General features: G+C 33.7%; 1 pseudogene; it reads right to left on the bottom strand.

The window, feature by feature from the left end:
* The window catches only part of LOC149570976 (poly [ADP-ribose] polymerase 2-like), a 71,135-nt pseudogene that overhangs the window by 8,953 nt on the left and 34,406 nt on the right, over window positions 1–27,776 (bottom strand).

The raw sequence follows: 27,776 nt of genomic DNA on the forward strand, positions 1-27,776 counted from the left end.
GAACTGATGCCTAGCAAAATTCTATTATTCTAAATTGTAATTTCTAATTTTATTACCACTTTAGATTGATAAAGTTAAAGATATAGTATTGATTTAAAATTTTATTGTTTTAGATGCATGGTGAAAGATGTTTAAACTAAGGTGCCAAATCTACAAAGTATAGTAATTTGTATCTTGAGTCATCCATCTAGTGTTTCAAGAAGAGAATGCAATTAGAGTTTTTTTGCGCATATACACTCCAAGAAGTGCAATAGATTGGTAGTGAAGAAGTTGAATGATCTTGTGTTTGATCACTACAGCCTTCACCTTCACCAAAAACAAATCTTGGGCACTAACACATCACCTATTGTAGTAGAGAAGGTTGGTCCACAAGTAGGTTGAAATACTAAGATTGATGATCTTGTCTTCAATGATGAAGACTTGGAGTGAGTAGATCAAATGGATCAAGAGGCAGACGCAGTAGGGATGGTAATGGAGGAGGCTAAAGCATGAGGAAATGCAGAGCACGACCTTGAAGTTGAGAGTGATGTATCCAACATTGATGATGAGGATTATGAGGATGACAATGACAATGAGGAGGATGAGCATGTCATTGAGGTTCAACCTCAAACACAAGGAGAGATGATGGCTTTAGAGTCTTCTATGACCTATCTTATGCGTACTTGTAGGACATAGGTTACTATGAGCCTTTATTTTAATATATGTTTTGAGCTTTAGATTCCATGAATTTCATACTCTATGAATGTTGTAGACATTTGATAGTGACACTATATTTCTATTATGTTATTTAGTTGAACATTAACTAATTTCCTTCAAAAATTTGCAGTTATACTTCTGTGATCTATGCAAAGTTGTGTATGGGTGCAAAATAGCTTCTATTTATCTCAATTATTGTGCATTAGATGTTAATTAACTAAATGATACATGAAAAAACTATAAATTGTTTAAAATCTTTGAATTTCTTGGGTTTTTTTATTGGCCAAATTAGAGTCAGAGCTTAATCTCATCTAGTCGAGTATGAGGCTTGTAATGCTGATGCAAACATTACAAATATAGTTATAGATATTTAATATGCAATTATGAGGAAATGTATTTTGAATGTGATTTTGTGAATAATGCATTTGGAGAAAAAGGGTATTGTTCACTTACTATCTATAAAACATGATATTGTGACTTTATATCCTCTGGAAGCCACCTATCCAAAACAGCCCTCCCTTTCTTAGTCACTACAACCAAATTTTCCTTTAAACTTTCTTGAACTCCTCCACTTGCAAGCATGTATCAAAGGGAAAGTTAGAACACTAGAATACACAAGTATTACTGCCATCGTTCACAATAATTTGTCAAAAAAATATTGCAATATTTCCCTTTGTTATTAGTTCCCTATAAGATAATATCAACTCAAACTAGGAGGATTATGTCATAAATGTAAGTGGTATTTCCAAGGAAAGGATAATGATTAGTGAAAATACTCATTCAAATCAAAACTATTAAGAATGAAAACAAATATAATGATATGCTCTAAACACATAATAGTTCATACCAACCTAGCTAACAAAGCATTTAACAAAGGAAACCAAAGAGATTTTTCTTTAAGCTCAATACGACAACTAGGGAAGTATATAGTTGCAACGAAAGCTAATCTAATGAAAAAGTAAGATTATTGTTAACCAAAATTAAAATTAGTGACTTGCATGGCATCATTTATAGAGAAATTATTATAGCGATAATATAATTATGCCCAAACTATAAATGTTGAAAAATGGATCCATATACCTAATAAATTGTTTGATTTATATGAATGAAGCTCCTCACTATCTACTTATTCATATATGTGTGACAAGTTTATTGATGATCAAATTAAAGATTATTTAAATTGAATTAGAAATTTGGGTGCACCTTCATCATTCATCAACATCCACAAAGGCCATAAAAGCACTATGTGTTGTTTTGTGATAATCACCCACCCCTAAACCATGTGAATTTCAACATGTAAACAATGTAACAATAGTCCATTGAAAAGTTAAAAATAGATATTTAAATCTTGTTCAAGTCACTAAATGAATCATGTATATTATATATTAAATATTCAACAATTTAACAAGCGTGTTGACAAAAATCTAAAGTTCAAATCCTATGTCATACGGTTCCAATTCGAGTTCAAGTTCAACGACGATTGAGTTCGAATCAATTTTGACAAGGGGGAAAATTTGAAAAAAATGTCATCATCAAAATTGCCTTATATATATATATTTTTTTATATTATACAAAATAAATTATAATTATTAAAAATAAAATAATGTTATTGTAAACTTGACCTATTTAATTAAGTTATAATAAATTATATATTTGAATTTATTAAATTTTAGATATTAATAATAGATTAAATATTTTGTTTCCAAAAATTGTGTTCCATATTTTGTAATAATTCCATATAAGCATGAAGCCTAATGAAGGAGGATTGGATAAATCCAAAATCCCTCTCAAAACCCTTACAACACTTCTCAAAGAAATTCAAAACAACTTGAAAATACACACAACTTCCCACATCAACAACTGAATCTGAAATACACTTTTAAATTAGCCTCAAAGGACTGAGTACAGTGTGAAATCCTCTTTTAAAATCTGAAGTTTACATCCATTATGCATTCATACATTCAAGATTCCAATGTGCTCATAGGCAGTACCAAATTGCAAGCAAAAACTGCTGAAATAAGTTGTAACCTAAAGAAACATACTCAAACAAAGTCTCAAACTATTTGCTGCTCTAGACATGCAAAAATCAAGAAAAATACCTTGTATCCAACCTCAAGAAACCAGTTCCCAACTCGGTTCAATCTCTCCTTTCTCTTCTCCACAAATTGCCAAACTAGCCAAGCTAGAAAGTCAATGAAAGCAATCTTCCCTGGCTCCCCAATGGCAATAGATTTCATTTTTTTTATATCTCACAAGATGGAATGACCATATACTATAGATTCCCTCTAAAAAATTGATAAAAATCAAAATATTTATTTCTTTTTGCCTTGTGCATTATTCTATTTTGTGTCCTCAACCCAAAAGTTACAAATCTTCACCAAAATAGAAAAATCAACTCTACAACGTTACAAGAATATTTTTAAAATGCATTACTTATACAAGTTTCCTATGTTCATATGCTTTTTTCAACCACCAGCCATTTTACAGATCACTTCTTAAAAATGGCAAAATTTAACAATTTTCCACTCTGTTAAATTGGCCACGTTTTGACCAAAAACACCCAGAAAATTGCATTTCCAGCCCATGTGTTTGCATTTGGAGGAGGCGTTTTGGAGTTTGAATGTATGTAAATATATTTGGAAACCACATTTTTTGCCAAAGAAAGCAAAAATGCCTCCATTTAGTGCATTTCTAGGGCACAATTTTGCATCCAAATGCTCAAATACATATATTTTGCAAAGACGTTTTGCATGTATTTAAGTTTGGAGACCACATTTTGGAGATTGCAAGTCAAAATGCACATGTTATTAGGATTCCTAAATCTGATTTCCACCAAAAACATGGGAAGAAAGAAGATTGGAACAAACATTTTGATCTTGCATTGAAAGTTTGAACTTTTCAAAGGTTGTTAGTTGTTGCATGCATTTGCACTTAGAGAACTAGATTTTGGAGAAGACTTGTTCATTTCAACTTCTCTTTCCTCGATGTTTGGCTCATTGAGCTCCAAGTAAGTAGAAGATTTCAAATTTGCTTATATTTCTTGCTTGTTTTGCTCCTATGTTGCATTTTTTGGCTTATTTTTGTCCATTTTTTCAAAAGCATGTCATATATGTTGCAATTTTTCTTTAAATAAATTAAAATTTTCTTATTGCAATTTCTTTAAAATCCTCCCACACTCCAAAAAAATGACATTACATGTAAAAAAACATTAGAAGTTTGTCAAAGTTTGAGTCAAAGAAAGGTTTGTTTTAGTTTTGCTTGCTTGTTTTGGTTTCCTTTTTTTTAAGAGAGTTGAAGAATCCTACTCAAGAATGCAAGTGCATCCACATCCTTTCACCTTTCATCTATTCATGTTATTACACATCACATCCATCTTCCTACATATGCAATTACATCCTCTGAACTCGATTACGTGTACCTCAGGTAATTACTACATATAATTACCACATATAATTATGTCTAGAGAACCCGATTTTGGTAAAAGGTTACACTTTTAAACATCAAAGTCGTCATTTGAACACATTCATATGCATCCCAACTTGCATTCTTGTCCATGCCCACAAAAACCCATCTTCGTCCACATGCAATCCACCCTCTAGAATTTGATTTTGGCCCTTTTCGCTCAAATACATATGCTTTCCAATTCATTTCCAGACATCACATGTATTACATGAGTATCTAATCAATACTCGAAACACCTTGTTCATTCATAGACCCGTCATCCACACTCAAAATCTCAAATCTTTAATAGATTCAATCTCATTGAAACAATCATGTTGCAGCAAGTCAAGATATGCCAGAATTACTACAAAGAATAAAGGTATCTAGTAAAGAAGGCGGGCTTTAAATCAAAAGAAGTAGTAATTCATTTGGTCTCCATTTTTAGATGGTTCTCCAAGAACCTGAGTTCGTGCAAGAATGTGCCAAGAACTTTGCTTAAAAAACCAAAAAACAAAGAGTTAAAGGTGCTAATGGAAAGTTGTTTTGAGTTTAAATCCAGACATCATCGAGAAGGTTTTAAAAGTGTCAGAGACTCCAAAATGTGTCAATCTACAAAGGAGAATTCACAACAACTCGAACGAGAAAAAGCTTGATCACATTAAGTTTTCAAATGACAACTAGAAACTCATCAAAGAGAATGCAATGATGCAAAATACATGAATCCCCAATCTTGTGATCATCACGAAGAACAAGGCTTTTTTTTATATTCTACAGGATTGATTCATTCATAATCAATAGCTTCAATATTTTCTTCAAGTGTTTTCCAACTTTGTAGTTGCAAAAGATGAATTGCATGTAATTCAATTGCATGTCCTCATGAGATGTAATCCAATCATTCTTCTCACCTAGTTTTACTTGGTCAAAGTGGTTGAGTTGCTGGCACTTTTTCCTCCTTTCTCTCACTTCTTTTACTATTAAAGAAGTGTCTCTCTCATTGTAAAAATTATCTTTTGTTGTATGCAACAAAGCTTTGATGAACTTGTGCAAGCGTAACTTTGATTGTGCAGTTCCAATTTAGAAGAAAAGTGAATTAAAGAAGCAATTAGATTTGAAGCTTTGACTGGAAGCAATTGTGATAGAGAAAATTAGAAGTTTTGACTATAATGTGTGTTTATTATCTTTGATTTATGTTATTATGTGTGTTCAAAAATAGAGCATAGTAGTTAAGAAGTAATCAGAGCCAAAGCTTTAAATGGGAGTGATTGTGGTGATACATAGACTAGAAGCTTCGACTGTAGCTTGTATTACCATCTTAAATTCCTGAAAAGTAGTTAGAATTCACTTAGATCTAGAAGTCTTTACACCCCAATGGTAGAGGTTTTTCTTATAGAATAGATTAAAACTATAAATAAGTTATGTAATAGAAATCATCTACTTCTGGAAGTCTTTGCGCCTCGATGGTAGTGATTTTTTTAATACATTAGACAAATAGAACTTAGAGCCAAACCGGTACACTTTTAATTAGCCTTTGAGTTGGTGTTGGTTTATTGGTATCACCATTTTTAGCTATTAGATAGAAGTGTAGTTTAAAGATCTAATCTTGCTCATTACTCACTCTACGGATAAGGGGATTCTTTCTTGAAATTTAAGAGGAAAGAATATTAGTAACATCCCTTACAAAAATCTCTCAACTTCGTGCTTCCTTTGAATTTATCCAAGTAACGGTGAGAAGGGAGAGCCTTCCCTTTAAGGTAGGAGAGACTTTGTCTCATGTGTTATGGCTGATCTACCGATTTTGCGATTGAATTTAAACAAACTTTCGGTTGCAAAATATCCACCCAACAGTACTATAAGGTCTTTCTTGGCACTCTATAGTTGATAGTATTGATACATAAGATTTCCACCATGTATGGGTACTAACAAATTAAACTCTAATTAGCTAATCAAAGTGCGTAAGTGTAGATTCATCAACTAATTAGCCGACACAATATTATATGGGAGACTTTGGACGATGGCGTGATATCTCATACTAGAACAAAATATGGTGGAAAATTTATGGCGCTCAAAAACAAATAAATTCGGGAAGAGTCTAATTTTTTGTTAAGCAATCTTGGATACAAAGAATCTAGTTGAGAACGTCGTTGATTTGGAGAAGAGTAATGACTAAAGTTTGGTAGAGGGAAAATAGTTTGGATTGTATGAGCATGGCTATCGAAAAACACATTTCCAATTACTAAACATTACGGTTGATCATGGTCATGGAAATCCGGCAGAAATTTTCTAGAGTTATCACTTTCAAAAACCAATGGCGCTTTAACAAATTGTCACGATATTTGACGTATTGTCAAACGCTAGAAACAAATTGATTGTGTATCGGATAAACTCAATATTTAGCAAACTTTTGTCGAGAATGTGATGAAAAGAATCCAATGGAAAAATGGTATCATAAAAGTAATGTCTAGGAATTTTTAGAATATTCCTGATGTCTCACGGCTGAAACATTAGTAAATTTTTAGAATATTTGCAAGTGCCTCCCGCTAATGACAGCAAGGCTATTGGATAGTAAATAAGCCAAATTATGTTCATGATTACCAAAAATGATTTAGGCGGAGTTTAAACATTTTTGGGTCATTCGGTCTCAGTGTGACACTAAGGAAAATTATAGAGTATATTAATAAGTATTGGACCGTAGTGTAGATTATTAAATGATATTTTTTGACAAATAGAAATGATTGTAAGAACGACATTTCTCATGATGGCTTCTAGAATTATCGAAGATAACCAAATTCTTCTGGGTTGGTAACACATCGATCTATCTCTCTATCTAGGATGAGGCATTTTGTAGTGGCACAATCTTGATATTAAAATGCTTTCAGCGAATCGAAATCTATGTAAAAAATTAGTAAGCGAGAACTTTGAATACAAGGTAAAAATGAATCACTTGGAAGAAGCAGCAAAACCTCAAGCTGCACAACAAAAGGAAGACCTTTAGGAAGGGATTTGTTGCAACAAAAATGCTCTTTGATTTTTTATTCAAATGGCTATTCCTTCATGGCACTCTTTAACAAGAAATGAACAATCCAAAAATAGAAAATTAAACAGATCAACCTGGAATCTGAAAGGTCATTTGACAATCATTTTTGCATCTTTTAAAAGGTATCAGGGTAAACTTTAAGAAACTCCATTCCAAAAAAAGATATAAATTATTGGCGAATATTTCATTATTTTGAAAAATCAGATTATTTTTATCGATGAATCTGTCAATTTTTTAATTTTAAATATTATTTACAGTGGCGATTATTTTGGAATCATAATTTTTGAGTAGAAAATATTAGTGAATCTCAATAATAATAGGAAGTTCGCTAATCATCATGGAATATTACAAATCAAAATTGAACATGTTTTAACTCATGGAAATTATGAGGATAATTAAATTATAATTTAAATCAATAGTGAAAACTAAAAATAGGTAATATATCCCTAAAGTAACTAATAATTATGATAATTATTGGTGAATTAATTCTAATTTCTTTGATAATATATAATATTTAGGTGAATCAAATCTAATCATGTATCGAATATTGTGGCAAATATTTGAGTTTAAATTTTTTTAATAAAATAAATTATTGAGCGATTTTAAATATTTTAAAACTAAACTTAATAAAAATGTAGCGATTTAGGTTGCATTATATCTTAAATTATTAGCCAAATTACTAGCAAAAATTTTTTGAAATTCACAAAATTACAAATATTCACCACTAAAAAACACCCTAAAAGGAATGCAATCACTGAGAAGAGTTGTTTTGCCACAAAATTTCTCTGATTTTTACATCCGGATGGCCATTCGTACATACTTTATAGCTATTTTTTCTAGGAAATGAAGAGTCGCAAATGAAAAATTAAAAGAATTCATGGAATTTAAATATATCTTCATAGGCAATCCCCAAGAAGGTTGCGGGAATCTTTCATGACAGCAATATTTAAGTTTTCCAAAAAAATTACAATCTTCACATGTCAATCCATTCAACAAAGTTTTTTAGGGTAAGGCCTTATCCAAAACATTTCCATGTCCTTCCAGCGTATTGTACACATCATAAACTTTTATACATTCTCTAAGAGAGTCATTTCAAGCTACAATCTTGACAATATGCCCCCCAAAATTTGACCTAATGATCATTAGGTATTCTATACCAACAGCATCCTAAATTCTAACTAGATCGTCAGCTTCATCCACCTCTTTATCATCTCATTCGAAATTCTACTTTCTACTACATGCCCCTACCTTGTGTCAAAACCTTAAAGCACCACAAATAAGATTTCTCAAAACAAAAGTATTCTTCAGATAGGATCATTTTCCATGTATTAATACTCCTTCAAACCATTGGATGGCTTAAACATCACAAACATACTTTAGCTTAGCTTAATTCCTAAGCTAAAAATGTTGTGTTGTAGGTTGTTGCCTAACATTTGTTTGCAATGTTATGAATACAATGGGTTACCAAAAAAATTGACAAAAAGTGAATAATAAAGATTGAACCATCTTAAAATGTCAAACTTTCATATTCTATTTACAACTCTTAAACAACTTGCTTTCCAATTGTACACATCCTCTCAAAACAAAATGCATAAGCATCTTTTGTTGCACATTTTTTTCAATTCCAATTCTTTCATTAGAGGCATATTGATATGTTTTGGACAATGGAATCTCATATTAACAAGTTGATTATGAAGGGTATTGCAAAATCAAACATTATTATTATTAAATCCATATAATTTTTTAAAAGATTATATGTCAAATATGCAAACTCTAATTTTAAAAAAAAATTAATCACAAATGTTTTGAATACAAAATTCAAAGAAAAAATGCACAATTAAGTACAATAATCATAGTTCACATGAACAAAGATGAAAATTGATAATGATTGAGTATAATTGAATATTATTAGGTAGAAAAAATTAGTTTCTAATAAAGAGGCATCCAACTCATCCATCACGGAGAAAGCGCTAAATATAATCTTAATGAACCATTTCTCTAAATGACAAGGTCATCTACAGTTTAATCACTTATTGCGTCTCAAACAATTGTCACTAATACCATCTAATATATCATTTAAATTACATATTACTATTGACTTAACTATTGCACATCCTTTTGGTGCAAGTGCTAGTAGATATTAATATAGATATAGTCATGTGAGATTGTTTAGTATAAATATATATATTATGTCCATTGGGGGTTTGATGTTGTAATACCCTGCCTGCAGATCCTTGGAACAAGGATTCAATACAAGTCAAGATTTTTTTTTAAAATTATATAAGTATGGATGTACAAAACACTCAACATACAAGGATCACAAAGATTGCAATAGAAGACTTAACCACAATCCTGGCCACTAGAGAATCTCCAAATGCTACTACCAACCTAACACACTCAATCAAAGAAAAGAATACCAAAGACGACAACAAAAAAAAACATCTCAGATATGTCGAAGCATGGAAAATTAAGTAACCCCAAAGGGTACTTAAAACACCAAATTGCTTTCCCTGAAAACCAGTGGAGGTGCCCCTTGTTTTTATCATGAGGAAACATAGCTGACAAATTTCTGCATGAGAAAGTGCTCCTCTGTGGGAGGATGTACAACAAACCATGCAAGGATCTACTCTTTCACATGAGGACTTGCTTGGGCCAACAACCAAAACACCCCAAACTGGTGTTGGGTTTCATGCGAGGATGCACTATAGGCCACACAAGGAAACCCAACACACCATGTGACCTTTTGCATTCTCACGCAACAAAATGCAATTTTGCTAGAGGATACAAAATAGCAAGCCAGAAAAACATGAAAAAAAAAGTTAGAAAGAAGATTTCCTCCATACTGGGGAGTACTGGATCCATGTAGATCGAGGAATGAACACTCGAGTGCATAAACAACAAGATGCCATGAAACAAGAAAGAGGAACATCTATCCATCTAAACCATAACAACATATAAAAGAACATGCGGAAAGAAACATCGCAATTAACATACATTATTCATAAACCTATTGTGAGGTTTTCACACCATCGCCCCAAAATTTTGGGGACACCCCCCCCCACCTTTTTTTTAATCGCCTCGGCAAATTTTGGATTGCCCAAAATTTTTGAGTTTTGAAAATTTCATGCCTTGGCACCTTTAGGACAAATGTGTGGAGGCTTAGCTTATTTTCACCCGGCTCTGCTTGATTTTCCAAAGGAACTAATTTCATCTGTAGAGCGGACAAAATTTTAAAGAGCAATATTTGGCAGGATAAAATTGCAAATTTGTACTTAGATGTTTTCTTTTGAAAATTTGGATAAAAATGCATAAATTTAAAAAATCTTTCAAAAGAAAAAATTTTGCTAGACTTAAGTTTTGAAAAATCTCAAATTTTTCTTTGGTGAAAATTTTAATTTTGTTGAAATGGGGCTAAATTGCAAAAAATCAATTTTTGGTTCTAGATGCAATTTTATTTTATTTTTATTGGCATAGCAAAATTGATTTAGAGAGAAATTGCAAAAAATTGGCTTTAATAAATTAAAATTTCCTTGAAAGCTTTTTGCCTTTAACAAAATTGGTAATTTAATGTTGCAAAAAATGGCTTTTCGTTAGCCAAAATCCAAATTTAATGACATATTAATTACTAAACCCTCATTAAATGGAAATATTTAACACCCTCAAGGCATTATTTAATTTATTTTTGCAACTTGGAGCTAAATGGAAATTTAAAAGTGCAATTTTCCTTTTGGAAAAATTAAATTTTGAGCTAGGTATTTAATTATGAGCCATGACTTTGATTTAATTTTTGTTTTTTTTTGTTTTTTGTCTCCTCCAGAACCAAGTCGGCTAGCTTAGAGGAAGTAACAAATTGGGTATAAGAGGAGGCCTCTCTCCCATTTCTTCCTCACACTTCATTTCTCCTCTCCATGCTTTGGCAAATTTCTCCTAAGGAGCAAATTTTTGGTGTTTGAAGATTAAGTTTCAAGGCAGATTTTCTCATTGTTTTGGAGAATTTCTCTTGGGAGCAGATTTTTTGTTACTTGGCGATTTTGTGGAAGGCAGTTTTCTTGCATTTGTTGGGCAATTTTGCTTGCTTTTAGCCATTTTTGGTGCTTGGCGATTTCTCAAGAGGGTAGTTTTTTGCAGTATTTGGTGATTTTTTCTCCTTTGGTGGGCTATGATTTGTGCCCTAGGTGATATTTGTGGGCGAATTGGAGACTTCCCGTGCTTGGACAAAGTGATTTGAGGGCAGAACTTTCCACTCTTAGCATTTTTTTGAGGCAGATCTGATTTATGTGACATGGGCGATTTATGAGAAGGTCTGATTTTTTTCTCCATTTGGGACTGCATTCTTTATATTAGACTTAAGATTATTGGTTAAGGAGAATTTTCATCATCTAGAGTTGCAAGGGGTCCTTAAGCTGACTTCCTTCTTTCATTATAGTCTAAGGATTGCTCCTCTTGGTTCTACTTGCCCAAAACACTAAGAAAGACAAAGAGGATATGATGCCCAAAACTCCCTTCTTTTCAAAAATGAAGAGTATAACCGACACCACTATCTATACAGTGGACATGATACGGATGAGGAACAAACTAAAGGAAGGACAATCTCCCTTAGCAAGGAGGATGTCAATGAGATAGATTTTGGATCGAGGTTGGATGAGTTGGGAAAGGTTGCCATCAGGAAGAAGCATTTGGGCACCCTTTCCTCTCTCAATGGTATTATTGGATTTGCAAAGGAATATGAGAAGGATCACGAAAGGATACTACAAGCAGCAAGCAGCATGGCGAAGCAAGCGAAACACAAGGCGAAGCACACACCTTGTCCTCCTATGGAAGAAGTTAATGACAGGCTAGCTAAGTTCATTGCCTTAGCTAAGAAAATGAAAGAAAAGGGAAGATTTATATTAGAAGATCATTTGACGTAAGCCCGAGTTGCAATTTCCCTTTCTTCTAGAATAGGACAAGTGTTTATTTTTGATTGGCCACCATTTTGGTGCTTTCTCATTGGTTGCCACTTTTTGGCGCTTTTTTCATTGGTCCATTGATGAGGTGGCACCTTCTAATTAGCTGATGAGGTGGCAACCCTAATTAGGGTTTTGAGGATCCAATCTGGACCATTGATCTTGTTTTGATCTCCACCGTCCATTGCATTTTTGGCCCCTATATAAGGCCATTTACTCTTATTTGTAAAGTTTTGGAGAAATTGTTGCAAAGATGATACCAAAATTGCTCTCTTTTTCATTGTTGCGATTTGCATGTTGATTAAGAACATTGGGTGTTATTGCATGTTTTCTACTTCCACTTAGTTAGATTTCCTTTCAAGTTGTTAAAGTTGGTTTCATTTCAAGTTGCTAAGTAGGAGTGAAGTAGATGGATAGTTGTATGGTAGCATTGGTAAATGTTTGATAGGGATCAATACTAGGCCACTAGCATCCTAGCGGCTGGTTGGGAAGCTTTGTGTGGTAAGCTAGTTTATTATTCCTTCAAATCATTGCACCTGTGGAAGTGAGGCTGCTAGTCAGCTCTCATTAGGTTCGATCCCTATCCATTTACTAACCTTCCATTCATAGGAGTATGAGTAGAATAGTGAGTAACTGGGTAGTCAAAGTTTAGGGAAAGAAGTTAGAGTTGGTCGAGTATTAGAACACATCCATTCACCTTCCAAAACCATCACTTTCCCATCAACATCACCATTGGCAAACACATCCTCCATCATCATTAACATCAACATTATCTACCACCCGCACATTTCACAAACTAAGCCAACATCACCTTCATCCCACCAAAGTCAAATTCATCTTTGAAAGAATAGCGTAAGTTCGCCTACGTGATTATCAACAAATCACATCAATAAAACTGAGCGAGTATCCACAAGAGTAAGGAACATTGGAGTTATTCTCATATCCCATGAGCAATAACTTTTAAAGAGAGGAATTGTATGTTTGATACTCTGTATCAAATGTTCAATTGCTAATAGGTTATGTAAGTGATACAAAACTTGCATCAACAAAACCAAACATCATATGAAGTAAATAAAAACATATAAGCACAAACACAACTAAAACTAATGCTCGGTTCCTCCCAACCATAATAGAATCATGAGACCTCGAAGGTCCTAGCCATACCCTGCGCATAACATTCCAAACTGCCAACTAGATAATCGGAGTTGTCTTATGAGGATGTCAATACTAAAGCATAATAACATCATAAAAATAGGAAATCTAACATGCTAATCCAATAAGCAATAGATAATCCACTAAGAAAATCAAATCATCTAATCAAATACTAAACATCATAAGGGAATGCGTCAAATAAACTAATATCATCCAAACATGATATCCAAACATTCCAATGAAAGCATAAATCACAAGGAAGCATACTCTGAGACCCAAAGTACCAAGTGAAAACATCTAGCAATGGTCACACTAGGACAATAGACCGTCTTTGTACACCAATCCCCAGTAGTAGTGAAGGTAGCTATACCTCCCAACCACGTGAAACCTGTAGGTCCACTCCCACCGTGCTGATGGAGATAGTGATCGAACCACAAACACACAAAAAGCACAATGTCCATAGCTAATACTCATGCCAGACAGTACTGATGACTACAACCAAGATCATGAGACAATGCAAGTACTACAAGTCCTGGTCAAACACTCAATCGACTACTATGTAGGCGCTAACATCATGGAGAGTCGCTTAGCATCAGAAAACCCCAGCTAGTACTCGCAGCTCTCCACTTCCCAACAGAAAGAGCACATTTGGAATCCTTTTTATTATCTTAAGTTTTATTACCACTCACATTTTATTTAGTTATCACTTGATTAAAAAATTTTGCACGTCAACCCTCGAGAAATAGACACCGGGCTACGGACTTAGAAGACCCCTCTATAAGCTACCCTACCCTACCCATGCTCATCCAATGATGAGTGCTTGTAGGCATGCACATTCTCAACGCAACTCAAAATGATCATAACTCCTGGAAGTACCACAGAAGATCAAGCTTCAAAAGTCACCCGACAAATGCTCGCGCACATGTTTGTGTGTGGTGCACCACCATCACAAAGATCATATCACAAGGACTCTATCAGAACACAAGAAAAATATCACTCAATCGAAAAAAACTTGGGAGGATAGATTCTACATGAATCCCAAAGAACAATAAAACCATACATCATGACTCACTCAACTAGCCTCAATCCGAGAGTATGGATTCTACACGAATCCCAATGATGCAACAAGACAAAACATCATTTACTCACTCAACCAGCCTCAATCTGAGAGTATGGATTCTACATGAATCCTAGTGTCCACAAAATAACAAGCGACCAAAAGAAGCAATAACATTAGGTATAAAATCACTCAACCAAACACAAAGTCGAGAGTGCAGATGTAGCACGTACCCCAATGCAACATAAAAGTGCAGCAATGATCTAACTGGCATCCCAATGAATAATCCAGGCCCATGACCAACATCATGCCAAGAAAACTTAAGAAAATAGGGCAACACGCAAAGAGAGATAAAAACCCCAAAACTCAAAAACTTTGAAAATAAAAACAATTTGGTCTTAGGGTAAGCCACAAAAATCCAATAAAATCTAGGTTTGGAGTTCGTATGCAAAAATAGCCAGCATAACAGTTGGAAAACCCAAATCCTCATCCTAAAAAATAGAAAAATGCTCATACCCGCCCAACCGAGTAGAGCTAGCATACAAAAATAGAGGAGAATGCTAGTTCTCAACCTCCTAACAAATGACTACCAAAAAGAGAAGTAGAAATAGAGCTGAAACAAAAAAATGGGAGAGCCCTAGCCCATAGCCAAAAGGGCAAAATGGGAATCTGAACCATAAAATAAAAATCTCACAAAATTAGCCAAAAATTGCAGCAATCTAAGGACTCCCTGAGTTGGATCCAACAAGACCAATCTCACGACGATCCCACGCCCATAGCTCCTATAGAGAACAAAATAATAATTCTTCATGAAGAGAATTTTGGGTTTTACTCTCAAACATTCTAATTCAAAAGTGATAAGTAAGAAATTAAATTCCTTTTTAAATACTTATTCACTTTTCGAGTGAATAATAGATTAAGGCAAATAACCAGGAGAACTAGCGAACTCCTAAATCAACCCAAACGAAAGCAGGCTATTCCAAGTAATCAGAATTCATCTATGGAAAAGCTGCCAGAAATTAAAATAAAATAAAATAAAGCCTGAAAACTCCAAAAATCACAGAATTTCCTTAACAACCTTTGCGATAATGCAAACCTCTAAATACACAAACACGCTCACAGGTCTAGTCACGTAATCTAAATAACTCCAAATTTATAAAATTAGTAGAAGGTTTAATTTAAACATTTAAATAAGATACGTCAACCATAGAGGGACGACATTGGTAAATATAAACAACAAAATCACTAACTCCATGTGCCACTGCCAGGGATATAAATTTTGCACACTAAAATACACGATCAAGTGCAATTGCATATAATAACATAGCCGAAGCAATAAATGCATTAAATCACCTAATTTAACTATTTTTCAATTATATTGAAATAATCTATTTACATCACTCAAGCTCGCATATAGCATAATAAAGCAAGAATGAAGTAAATAACCATAGCATTAAATCCATCACATAACATAATCAAAGATATATCCAAATATCGGATAACTAGATATCATGATAAAACATACTGTCATCTCAAAATGGCACCATCATGCAATATGATCAACTGAAGAACATAGTAGTCTAACATCTATGATACCAAAATCAAAGTATAACATTTGACTCTCAGATCATCTCAAATGTAAAACATAACATGATTAATAGGTATCTCTCGGATCATAATATAACAAGGTAAATATCCACAGCATATAACCAATGAATCCAACATGGACAATTCATTTCTAATTATTAAAGCATTTAATAATAGTTGTTTAAACAACATGAAAAGGCACTTAAAACACATAAGCTAACACAGTCATAAACATGACTAACCACTGCTACAAGAACCTAGTCCAATGTAGCAAGATAATAATACATCGTACAATCTCTACACACATCTCAGGGTTATCATGGAACAACATCATGATACCACATCGATCCTGGTTATCACTGGTGCAAACCTCAGTGAACCATCTAACACATCAATCTCATAATTAGCCATAAGCATAATCAAAGCAACTGATATAGAAACATAAATCCAATCACCTCAAGGGTGTAGACCACTCATGGTCCCAATCACGATCCCTCACCAAGCAAGATCATCAAGATCGCATCCATCAGGATGACTTACAGAAATCAAATGGGAGAGGCACTACAGATGTGATCTCTAATAGAGATTCCAAATATCGTATAAGAGGTTTATATGATGGTATGTATTCTAATAGGTTGAATTCTTGAATTGTTAGAAGAACTATGGAATTATTCTGCTTGATGCATATAATATAAAATTGTTCCCTCCCCTATTCCAAATGGTGTGTTTAATAACTGTATGTTGTACAGAACATTGATTGCAACACTTGTTTGATGATCTCTATGTTACCCCAAGGCAAAAAGGCTACCGCCCAATCTAGATGTATTCCTTTGTGTTTATTTGTCTATGTATATATGTTGTGATGTCCACAAAAGATATCCACATTTATCAACTCAATATGAATCTTATCGTGTAAGCTTGAGAATTGTATATAAAAGAATGAATGTGATGGATGATCTCTCGTAATTCATTTTACCCTAATTCTATTCTTTCCAAGTCAATGAATTGTAAACATCAATCCAATTATGTGCTTAAAGGTGATTGTTGGTAGTTACAGCCGAGTTGAAGACACCACCAATGGTACACGTGTTTTGGGTAAGGTTATTATGGATTGAAGGTCTAATCTATGTGCAAAGGAAAAACGTTGAAGTTAAAAGAGTTAATAATTTGCATAAAAATCTCTAGCCTCCAAGCATATGTTCCGTTAATTATTTCATGTTTGATAATTATATGATTTATTCGCCCATGTTCTTTCATTCACAGTCTTTAATTGTATTATATATTATTATGTGGTTAATTTAGTTATTATTATTATTATTATTATGTTATTCTTGAAATATTATTATTCCTTATATTATTTTTTTTATTTTTTTAATATTATTATCAATCATTACTAAACCTCCTTCTATAAAGTTTGAGATTGATTTAAAATGATATATATTGAAGTCTATAAATTTAATTTATCGTTGTAATTATTATTATTATATTTTCTTATTTTATTTATTTGTTTATTTAATCTTATATTTAAACTCTATTATCAATTAAATCCATTTCAGGAAAGGGGATAATATTCTCTTCAAATCAGCCTTCTCTCACAATCAATAATTAAAATGATATATATTAAAGTCTATAATATTATTTTATTGTTGTATTTATTATTATTTTTATATTTTTATATTTTATTTATTTGTTTGTTTAATCTTATATTTAAACTCTATCATCAATAAAATCCATTTCAAAAAATCGGAAATCACAACCTTCTCTTCGAATCAACCTTCTCTTTGTAAGAAATGTTCATTTTGTTGATGTGTTTTCTTACCAACTCATGTAACCCCTTCATATGTTCAGCAAAGTCCTTAGCATTTGCATTCTTCTTCATACTTTTTTCAATCTGTTTTGAATCTAAAATACCCACAGCATTGCTGCCGTAAACAATCTGAAATGGAGATTTATCTATACTCCTATTGACTAAGTTGTTGTAGGAAAACTCAACTTGTGGCAGTACAAAATCCCACATCTTTGGCTTCTCAGCAACCAAGCACCTCACCAAATTTCTCAAGTTTCCACTTCCCACCTATGTTTGGTCATTTTTTTGAGGTTGGTGAGCTGAGAAAAACTTCAAATCAGGCTCGAGCTTCTTCCATAAGGTCCTCCAGAAGTAGTCCACAAACTTGGAATCTTTATCAAAAAAACATTTTTTAGAAGTCCATGAAATCTCACTTCCATAAAGAATAAATCTGTGCCAATCACCCCATCATTAGTTTTATTACAAGGAAAAAAATGTGCCATTTTTTAGAAACTTTCAACCACAACAAATATTGAGTCATGTCTTATTTGTATTCAAGGAAAACCAAGTACAAAATCCATGCTTATGTGTTTCCATGGTCTTCTTGGTATTGGAAGTGGCTAATATAAACAGGTGTTTTGACTTACATCCTTTGCAACTTGGTGCAAACTACAACTCTAAACATATATTCTCACCTCTTGCTGCATTTGTGGCCAATAGTACTTCTCACCTACTAAAGACAATGTTTTATCCATGCCAAAATAGGCTTCCAAGCCATTGGTAGCACATTGAAATCAATTAGAAGAGGATTTGAGTGGATTTTAAGTGGTTTTTGAAGAGAAATCACATTGCCATGTAGATTTTCTAATTTTGTTTCTATGCTTTTAAAACAATCTATTTAATTTTTTTTGCATCTAGTTGAATACAAAATCATTCCTAAGTAGTTAGAAATGATTTTAATAATTAAAGCAAGATTCAATACTATTGAGTATTTTTGACAAGTTTTGTTGAATCTTTCACTATTTTTTGAAGAATATCTAGTTTTTTTTTTAAGCTCAAACCCTATAACTTTAAACGATGTCTAATAATATTGAAACTAACTTGGATAGTTCATTTAATTGTTTAACTAAAATACTTATTTTGTCTTTTCATTTTCTATGTGGAGGTTAGAAATTAACCATTGATTCAACATGGCAGATTCAAATAATGAGGGGCCACTAGAACCATGCCCTTCTAGATTTATAGGCACCCATCCTAAAGGTGCTAAACATAAGACATGGAGGTATGCCTATGAATGAGTAGAGCCTAGGAAGGTGATTTGCTAATAACTAAGAAAGTAATTTCTGGGAACATTATCTGCCTCAAAAACCATCTTGCAAGCATTAACATGATACTATGAAATATGATAAAACCACAAAAGAGATAAGAAGATTTGTTAATGCCATAATTACATAAGGGGTAGAGAAAAAATTGCAAAGGGGGAGAGAAAATTTAGCTATGAGGGCATCCATAGCTAAATCTCAAGGTGTTTCAATTGACATTGAAGAAGAAGAAGAGGCAGTTCAAAGCATAGTGGCCTCTCGTCATGTTAATATACTTATGGTCCAAGATTACTGAGAGGAGGGGTGAATCAATAATCTATCAAATTCAAACTTTAAAAAATCTTATCAACAAAGATCAACCAAAACCAAATCTAAACTCTTAAGTGTTGATCTCATGCATCTAATGTAAACTTGTAAAACTAAAGTAAGATAGCTTATAAAACATTCACACAAGTAACACAAATACACCAATATTTTTCACATGGAAACCCTTGGTCAAAGGGAAAAAAACATAATGAGAATTAGTACCCATAAATATTTGCACTCATCTGAAATGAGCCTTGTTAAAACATAGCCCTACTAGGAGCTTACAAAAATGGCAGACCCTATTAAAAGTCATCTGATTGAGGTATTTGCCTATAGCTTCATTAGACACTTTACCCTGTTAGGAGTAACCTCATAGGAGGATTTCTAACTCAAGCTAATGAGCAACCTGATTAATGGAATTAATCTTCAGACCTATCAGGATCCTACTCACCTTGTTAAGAGTGACCCAATTAAGGGATTTAGACTTGAGAATCTGTTAGGATTCAACAAGGAAACTGATCTGGGGATAAATTTTCTCAATTGCTTATGCAAATCCAATTCAACTCAACATCTACTTTTGTTTGTAAGAATTCAACTACTAGCTTGACCACACACACCATCCACAAAAATCACACTTGCAACTACAAAATTATGTCATATAAATACACATTTAAATTTGTAGGTCAGCGGCCACCTTGACAAAAATGTTTTACACTTGAATTTCACCTGAGTCCAACCAAAACATATCACCAAGCCCTAATCCATCATTTACTAGATCCTCTCGATCACCAATTGGAGCAGCACATTGATTCAACAAAAAAAATTGTCCTTCTACACTTTTCCCAATGAACATGCATGACTTCAAGAAATTCAATCACAAAAACCAATTTATAACCAATTCAACATAACCCATTAGTGTCATTGATAAGTCTTGATATTTGCACCCAACCAAACTCAGTGAAAAGAACTAGAAATTTCAAGTAACATTGAACCACTCATAGGTAGTAGGATTTTCCTATGAAACTGAGTGGATCTCCGGGTTATAGGCCGGCTCCTTGGGATAATCACCTAAGCTCATGCAACTAAAATGAACTGAAAACTTGGTAGGAAAAGGGAGAAATATGTAGAAATAAACCTAGAACTAAACTTTATATAATAGGTGATGCACCAAAAGCTTACGAATACTAAGGACATAATTGTTAACAACACAGTCAAAACTTTCCCTATTGATCAACACTTAAATCCTATACTAACTTGCATTAATATTTCATAACAAGGTCTTGATAATGAGAGTTAAGGAACATGAAAACATTCACAAAACAATCTCAAAATAGAAGACACAAAGTACAACTTGCAAGTAAAAGCACAAACTACAACTAGGTGATAACCGAGACAGAGTGATAAGGAATCCTGAAAACTCATTTAACACTTAATCAATCAAATAGTACTCACACAGTAATAGAAAGGATTAAGGCTGGATTAGAAAAATATCACTAAAATACTCAATATAGGTATCAAATATCCTCTAAAAACCAATTACAAAAAATTCAGAAAAATGCTTTAAAACACAAAACTGTCAACAAAATCCCTCTACATAATCAGATCTCCCCTTACAATAATAGTCCAAGAGATTGAGTAACAATCCTCTTAGGTTGAATCCATGAAACAAGGCTCCAAAAAAGGAGTCAAATCTTATCAAAAATGATGACTTACTACCCCATAACCTCACTAAGTCATAAGGGAACCTATGACTCATTCCTAACCGCCCTTAATGTTCTCCAACAAATCATAAAGACCCTCAAGATGCCTAGTCAAAGTCAAAATTTGACCCTACACTTACCTCCTACAATCCCTCCTCATGATTTAAAATGATTTGGAATACAAAGTCTTCACCTCATATTTCTCCTCCTTTCCCTATTTAAACACCTACCAATTTTATCATAAGTACTAATCCCAATTAAAAGAATAAGTCATAAGAAAGAATTAACACATATAATAAAAATATAAAATAGCTTATAAAAGCACTATTGTATATTTTTATTTCACATATGATATGCCTTCATGACAGGTGTTAATAACACTTAAGTCAAATCCCATAACCTGTGACCATATAGAAGGAAAATATATTGGGAAATAGAATCCCACCAAATACATTGAATCTCAAATTTTATACAATATGATGAAGGGCATTATCTCTTCATCCGATTACCCTAAGATCATTCATTTCATCCTTCATTTACCATGAACATTCTAGAGAGAAGACAATGAGAAAAATGTAGGGTTTCAACTCCATTTGAAGCCACCATGAGGTCTATTTGATCCATTTCATGCTATCATTTTCTGTGTTGGAAGCTTCTATAGCTTAGAGTCATCATGACAGGAAATTTGGATTTGTCAATCCTCATGTGCTAGCACGTTTTCTTGTTGTGACTGGAGTTGCAGTCACCATATTTTGTTTGTTGTTGTTTGAAGATGAAGGTATTGTAGTTATTCATCTGCCATGATGGAATTGAGGCTTTTAACACTCAACTTCTTTACTTATGCTGACTATTTAGAAACTTTTGATATCAAAGCCATCATTTTTTGTCTCCTGGCACGATTTCTTGTAAGTATATAGCATACCATAGTTGTATCTATTTAAAATGAATATGAAGCCCTTGCTTGTTTTTGTATCTTCATGGGATTTCATTTCCTTCAATTGCATCTTCTTGTGGGTTTTTTGTGTTATTGAAAACATGAATATCAAAAATTTTCCTGGGTTTTTTTAATTTTTTGCAATTTGTTGTTGGCATCATCTGGAAGGATTTTAATTTTTGTAGTTTCCTTGCAATTACTCCAAATTGTATAAGTAAGAAAAATGCTTCTTTTATGTTTGCTGGACATTCCATGTTATTCTTCATTAGGAGGCTTTGATGTGAGCTGTGATTCTGGGCACATTTTTTGTTTGATTTGAGCCCATCATTGAAAGTTTTACTCCACCTTCTTACTTTTTCAGATATGGAGTTGGCTTCGTGCCTGGAGGTAGTCTAAAAAACATTTTTATTTGCAAAGGTTTTTTAAAACATATTACTATAAAGATCCTTGTTAAAATACTGCTAAACTTACGAAGGCTGAAGTAAGGAATTTTTGTCAAGCACTTAGCATGCAATCTGTATTGTACTGTTGTAGAATGAAACTAAATATGTTCTATGAAAATTCCATCAAACACTTGGCATGTAATCAACTAAACTGCTGATAGTAAATAACTGATTGAAATTTTCTTAATGTTGAACCCACACAAAACAATGATGTTGAACAATACCAATGGATATGCATTCAATATAGATGTCACTTACCTCAAATAATTTGCAATTAATTTGACACTTGAAACTATTACAAATATGCAACACTAAGAGTCGTTATTGAATGGACTAATTATGATTTCACAGTAGGCTTTGACTGAATACAAATGACTAAATTATTGCAAAATCATTACACAGTGACTGAACTTTTGAACCCTTATATCTGAATATAACATTTGCAATTTTTTGAGCCAAATGCAATCAAAATGGAACCTGATTACTGCCAAACATGCTATGGTCAAATACTAAAACTGGAATAACAATGCTATGCCCAGAAAATTGCTCCAAATTAGACCCTATACGGCCAGCAGGTACAGTCGTACCTGTACAGACTGTACGACCCTTGGCAAAAATAATTACTAGAGTGTTAGATGCCAAAAATGCCAAGTAAAAGGGCGCCTAGGGTGGTAGAATGACCTCCCAAAATTGTAAAATCAGACTCCTAGCCTATTGGAAGTTATGAGCAAAAATGTCTTCCATTGTTGCATAACAGGACCTGTCAAAAATGCCTCAAAAATGCCCTAATTTATATCAAAGAACTGATCCTCTTGATGTATTAATAATCACTAGTCTTCTTGCAACAAAAACCTTCAAACCCTCAATCAAATCTCTATCCAAACTGAATATACCAATGAAGATCAACATGAAATGGCTAAGTACCACTTCCAATGTGCAACTCTTCAAAAGGTCTTTCACTTCCTCAGTTATGCAATCTCTTGAGAGGTATTGTTCGCAAGGATTATGCCAAATATTTGTAGAATATCAAGCTCCAAAATGCTCAAAGAAGATGTAGTTGAGTTATCAAATCCCGCATATGCAAATGAGAGGCCAAGCCCTCTATTTATTCACTTTTCTAAGAAGTTACTAAGAACTTCTAGAAGCATTCATTATAAAATCTCATTATAATGCACTTTTATAATTAAATAACTTTATAAAATAAAATGTGCAACTTAACTTAGAATTATAACATGTAGGCCCCATATAAATAAAATAATATCTCCAAGAGCATTATAAGCCATCCAATCACCAAATAAATGCCAAAATGACTCTCTCATCAATCCCATCTTCCTATGAGAGTTTGTAATAGGAAAATCCACGAACAATGCTATTTCATACTAAAGAGGGGACATTACAATTACTTTAACTCTTGCTATTCATAAAATCTTCCATCCTTTGCTTGATACCATGACATTTCTTTGCCTTTTCTACTTCTAAGAATCATGATTCCTCATTCTGGGTTGGCATATTGTAATATGACATGATTTTAGCTTGGAATCTTACTACCATAGTTGCACATCTATTGGGTATCTATGTTATCTATCTCTAAACTTTCATTCCAGCTGTGACTGTCACTTACTACTGTTGGAATTTGCTACAATTTATGAGCATTTTTTGGATATTAAAGCCTCCATTACTAATCTTTGCTATGAATGCCATTGATATTATACCGTCTATTTTTACTTTGTATTTTTGTTTGGCACTTGACACCCGCACCATATTTGTTAACTCATATCATGGCTGATGAAATGCTAGCTAGAAATCACAAGCTATAAGTTGTTTTATGCATACATTCCATGGTATTTGATAGAAAAACCATCATGCTTAAATGAATTCACCCTTTGTTTGCTATATTGGATAAGTATTTTGCACGTTTCTTGTTGGATATTCTAGCCATGAGTTGTAAACCACCATGTATGAAAGAAAGCTTTTTGATTTCCTTTTATAGGGTTAAACACCTAATTGTTGTAGATGAGTTTTCCATGTGATTTTTATGCATACAGGTTATTACATATTCTATAAAATATTTCCTCTTTGATTTTTGTTGTCATTTTGCAATGTGATAATAAAAGGTTTCATGCATGATGTGATGCAGTGCAAGGCAGGAGAATCCCCAAAGGAGATGTCCTAGCCCCCAGCTATATAACAACACAACAAAAACACAACAGCAAAAAAAAACAATAATGCAAGATTTGATACCAAATTACAACAATTCATTCATAAAATATAACTGATTACATGCAGTATGCCCAGCTGTAAGGCCTTCCGAGTTAGGGCCAAATACATACAGCAATTACAAAATCAGTTCTATAGATCTAACATACAGCCAATCTCAACTAGTCCAAATATACAATTGGATAAGAACACCAAGAAGAATCCACACTTGTACCCTTAGGTCCACCAAGAGATCTCTAGTTCCTAAGCCACAGCTCTAGCTCTTCCCCAAATTCACATCTATCCTACATTCCATCCCAACTCCCCCCCCCCCACTCCCCCATCACTAAAAGACTCCACAAGACCCCTACTTATACCAATATAAGCCAAAAATTGGCTTAGAACACAAATTAAATACTCATACATAAATTAAATAGCACAAGTCAGCCTGCAATAGCAATTAAGTGTCCAAAAATAGATATTCGAGAAAAATTGCAATATCTCCTAGCTCTGATTGAACTAGAACTTGCGCTTGGAACCGTAGGTATTATTTTAGGTCCTCTACAACCCCTTAAATTTGAAAAGGCTGATTCCCCAAGGAAAAGCGTGCATCCACTCCAAAATTCAAGCACAAAAGGCTATCACATAGAATTGCTAGAAATTGATAGTTTGCGAGAATTGCCATATCTACCAACTTATGAGGAATTAAAATTTGTGCACTGAATACAAAAAATTAGTCTAGGTCCTCTTCAATCCCTGAACTATGCAGCCTCTAAATCATTATGGAAAATTAGTTATACAGCTCGCAACAGACACCCAGAAACCTAAAAAACACAATTCCAACAGTAAGGTAAAAACAACTCAAACTTCAACTCAATCCATCCAATCTCTGTGCAATCATGAGGAAAGGTTACCAAATGTATCTCCAACACATCCCTAACAATGAAAACATAACTCTACCAAAATCCAAGCTCAAATCTCCTCAATACTTAACCAAATCCCTCAAAACATGTAGGATTTCAAGCAAACATAGGATGCACCTACATCAGACATGCCGAGTTCGAAAATATGTTCTAACAACTGGAAGAACATCTTCTAGCATTCAACACATAAATCCCAAACTGGTTCTTCACATACATGTCCTCCAAGTCTTCAACTTGCACACTCTTACCCTTGGTTTTCTTCTTCTTCTTCAAATCCACCATGGGTGTTCAATAGGTCTACTTTTCATGCTGATCTCCAACCTTCTCAGAATCTGTCAACTCAACTTGGCTTGCAATACTTAGGTTCCTCCTACCAGGCTCTTCATTCTGCAAAGGAATCAAGGAAAAATTCCTGCCACCTTTCTCAATAGTAAACATGTTCTTGACACAATCACGCACAACCCTACAATCATACTGCCAAGGTCAGCCAAGTAACACATGACAACTATTCATATCCATGATATCACGCAACACTTGATCCTTATACTACCCAATCTGGAAATCAACAAGGCATTGCTCCCTCACTTCCAAAGCATACTCACCTTGCAACCAGCTAGGATAAGGATTTCTCACTCTCTTCAAACCAAGTTTATGAACCATCTCTTCAGTAACAAGGTTATCAATACTACCACCATCCACAATCACCTTTCAGATTTTGTCACCAGACTTACAACAAGTCTTGAACAAGAATTCAATGTCCTCTCAACAACCAATACTCGTCAAGCCAGTAAACTCTCTCCTTGCTCAGGTTGACTGACCTAGATTGCAACCTCATTCACAACAGCAATTGTCCTACCAACTGGGCATTCAAAAGATCTATGCCATTCTTGACCACACATGAAACAATGACCTCTAAACCCATCTCCACCTATCCTTCTTTTTTGTTCAATAGGTTTTCGTTCACCTTCTGCTTAAATATCCTGCTTCTTCCCTCAGGAACTACCTTGATTCTTCCTCTTTAGCTTCTCCTCTGCTCTCAAAGCATATTGATAAGCATCCTCAACTGATGAAATATTCAACATACCAACCTCATCCTGAATATTAAATCTCAAACCATTAATGTACCACACTACCTTCTCCTTTGACAATTCTCTGTGCCCAAACTGAATAGTCAACTTGTAGAACTCCTCTGTATAATCTTTCATAGTTATATCCTTTTGTTTTAGATTTTGTAACATTTTAAACAACTCATGTTCATAATCAGCAAAAATGAACTTAGCCTTCAACTTAGTCACCATCAACCTCCATCTAGTGATCTTCATTTCACCTTCCTCTTCTCTATCTCTTTGTAATTCTTTCCATCAAAGAGTAGCATGTCCCTTCAACTTAGTTTGTGGAAACCTTACTCTGAGTGAATCCTCAATATCTTCAAGCTCAAAGTAGTCTTCTAATTCACCGATCCAATCAATCATGTCTTTAAGATTCAAAGTACCAGAGAAATTAGAAACCTCCATCTTATACTTTAGCTTCAACTGAGATCCAGGTCAAGCAAACTGACCAGCCCTAATTCCAATAGTTCTCTCCACACAAAAAAATTCTATCCTCACTACTCGATCCAGCAACTTCTTCATAACTACCTTCAATACTCACATGCCTAGGTAGGCCACCTAGAGCATGTAGAATTTCAGCAACCATGTCACTCTTCATTAATGTTATTTGAGATCTGAAATAGACTTTAACCTCCTCCATCTCAAATCTAAAATCTACTTTAACCTTCTCTGAGATTTGTTCTTCTACAACATCACTAAGATCAGCAATTTCCCTAGGGTCCAATCTTCTTGGAGGCATCTTGCAAAATTTTAGCGAACCCTAAGCAAAAAATCCACCAAACTAGAAGATCAATCAGCCACAAGATCAACCTTCTTTGCAAATCCTAGTGTAAACTGCCTCAACTTCGGCAACCTATCAACACACTCAGGAACAACCTTCACTCTAATACCATCTAAAACAGTGGAAGGAAAGAGTATCCCCAAAGGAGATGTCCTAGCCCCAAGCTATATAACCACATAGCAAAAACACAAAAAAAAAAAAATAATAATGCAAGATCTAATACCATATTACAACAATTCGTTCATAAAATATAACTGATTACATGCAATATGCCCAGTTGTAAGGCCTTCCGAGTTAGAGCCAAATACATACAGCAATTACAAAATCAGTTGTACAAATCCAACAAGATCCAACTTACAACCA

Source organism: Cupressus sempervirens, chromosome 2 (genome assembly GCF_028749045.1).
Source record: "Cupressus sempervirens isolate cs-2001-9-10 chromosome 2, ASM2874904v1, whole genome shotgun sequence".
Taxonomy (NCBI): Eukaryota; Viridiplantae; Streptophyta; class Pinopsida; order Cupressales; family Cupressaceae; genus Cupressus; species Cupressus sempervirens.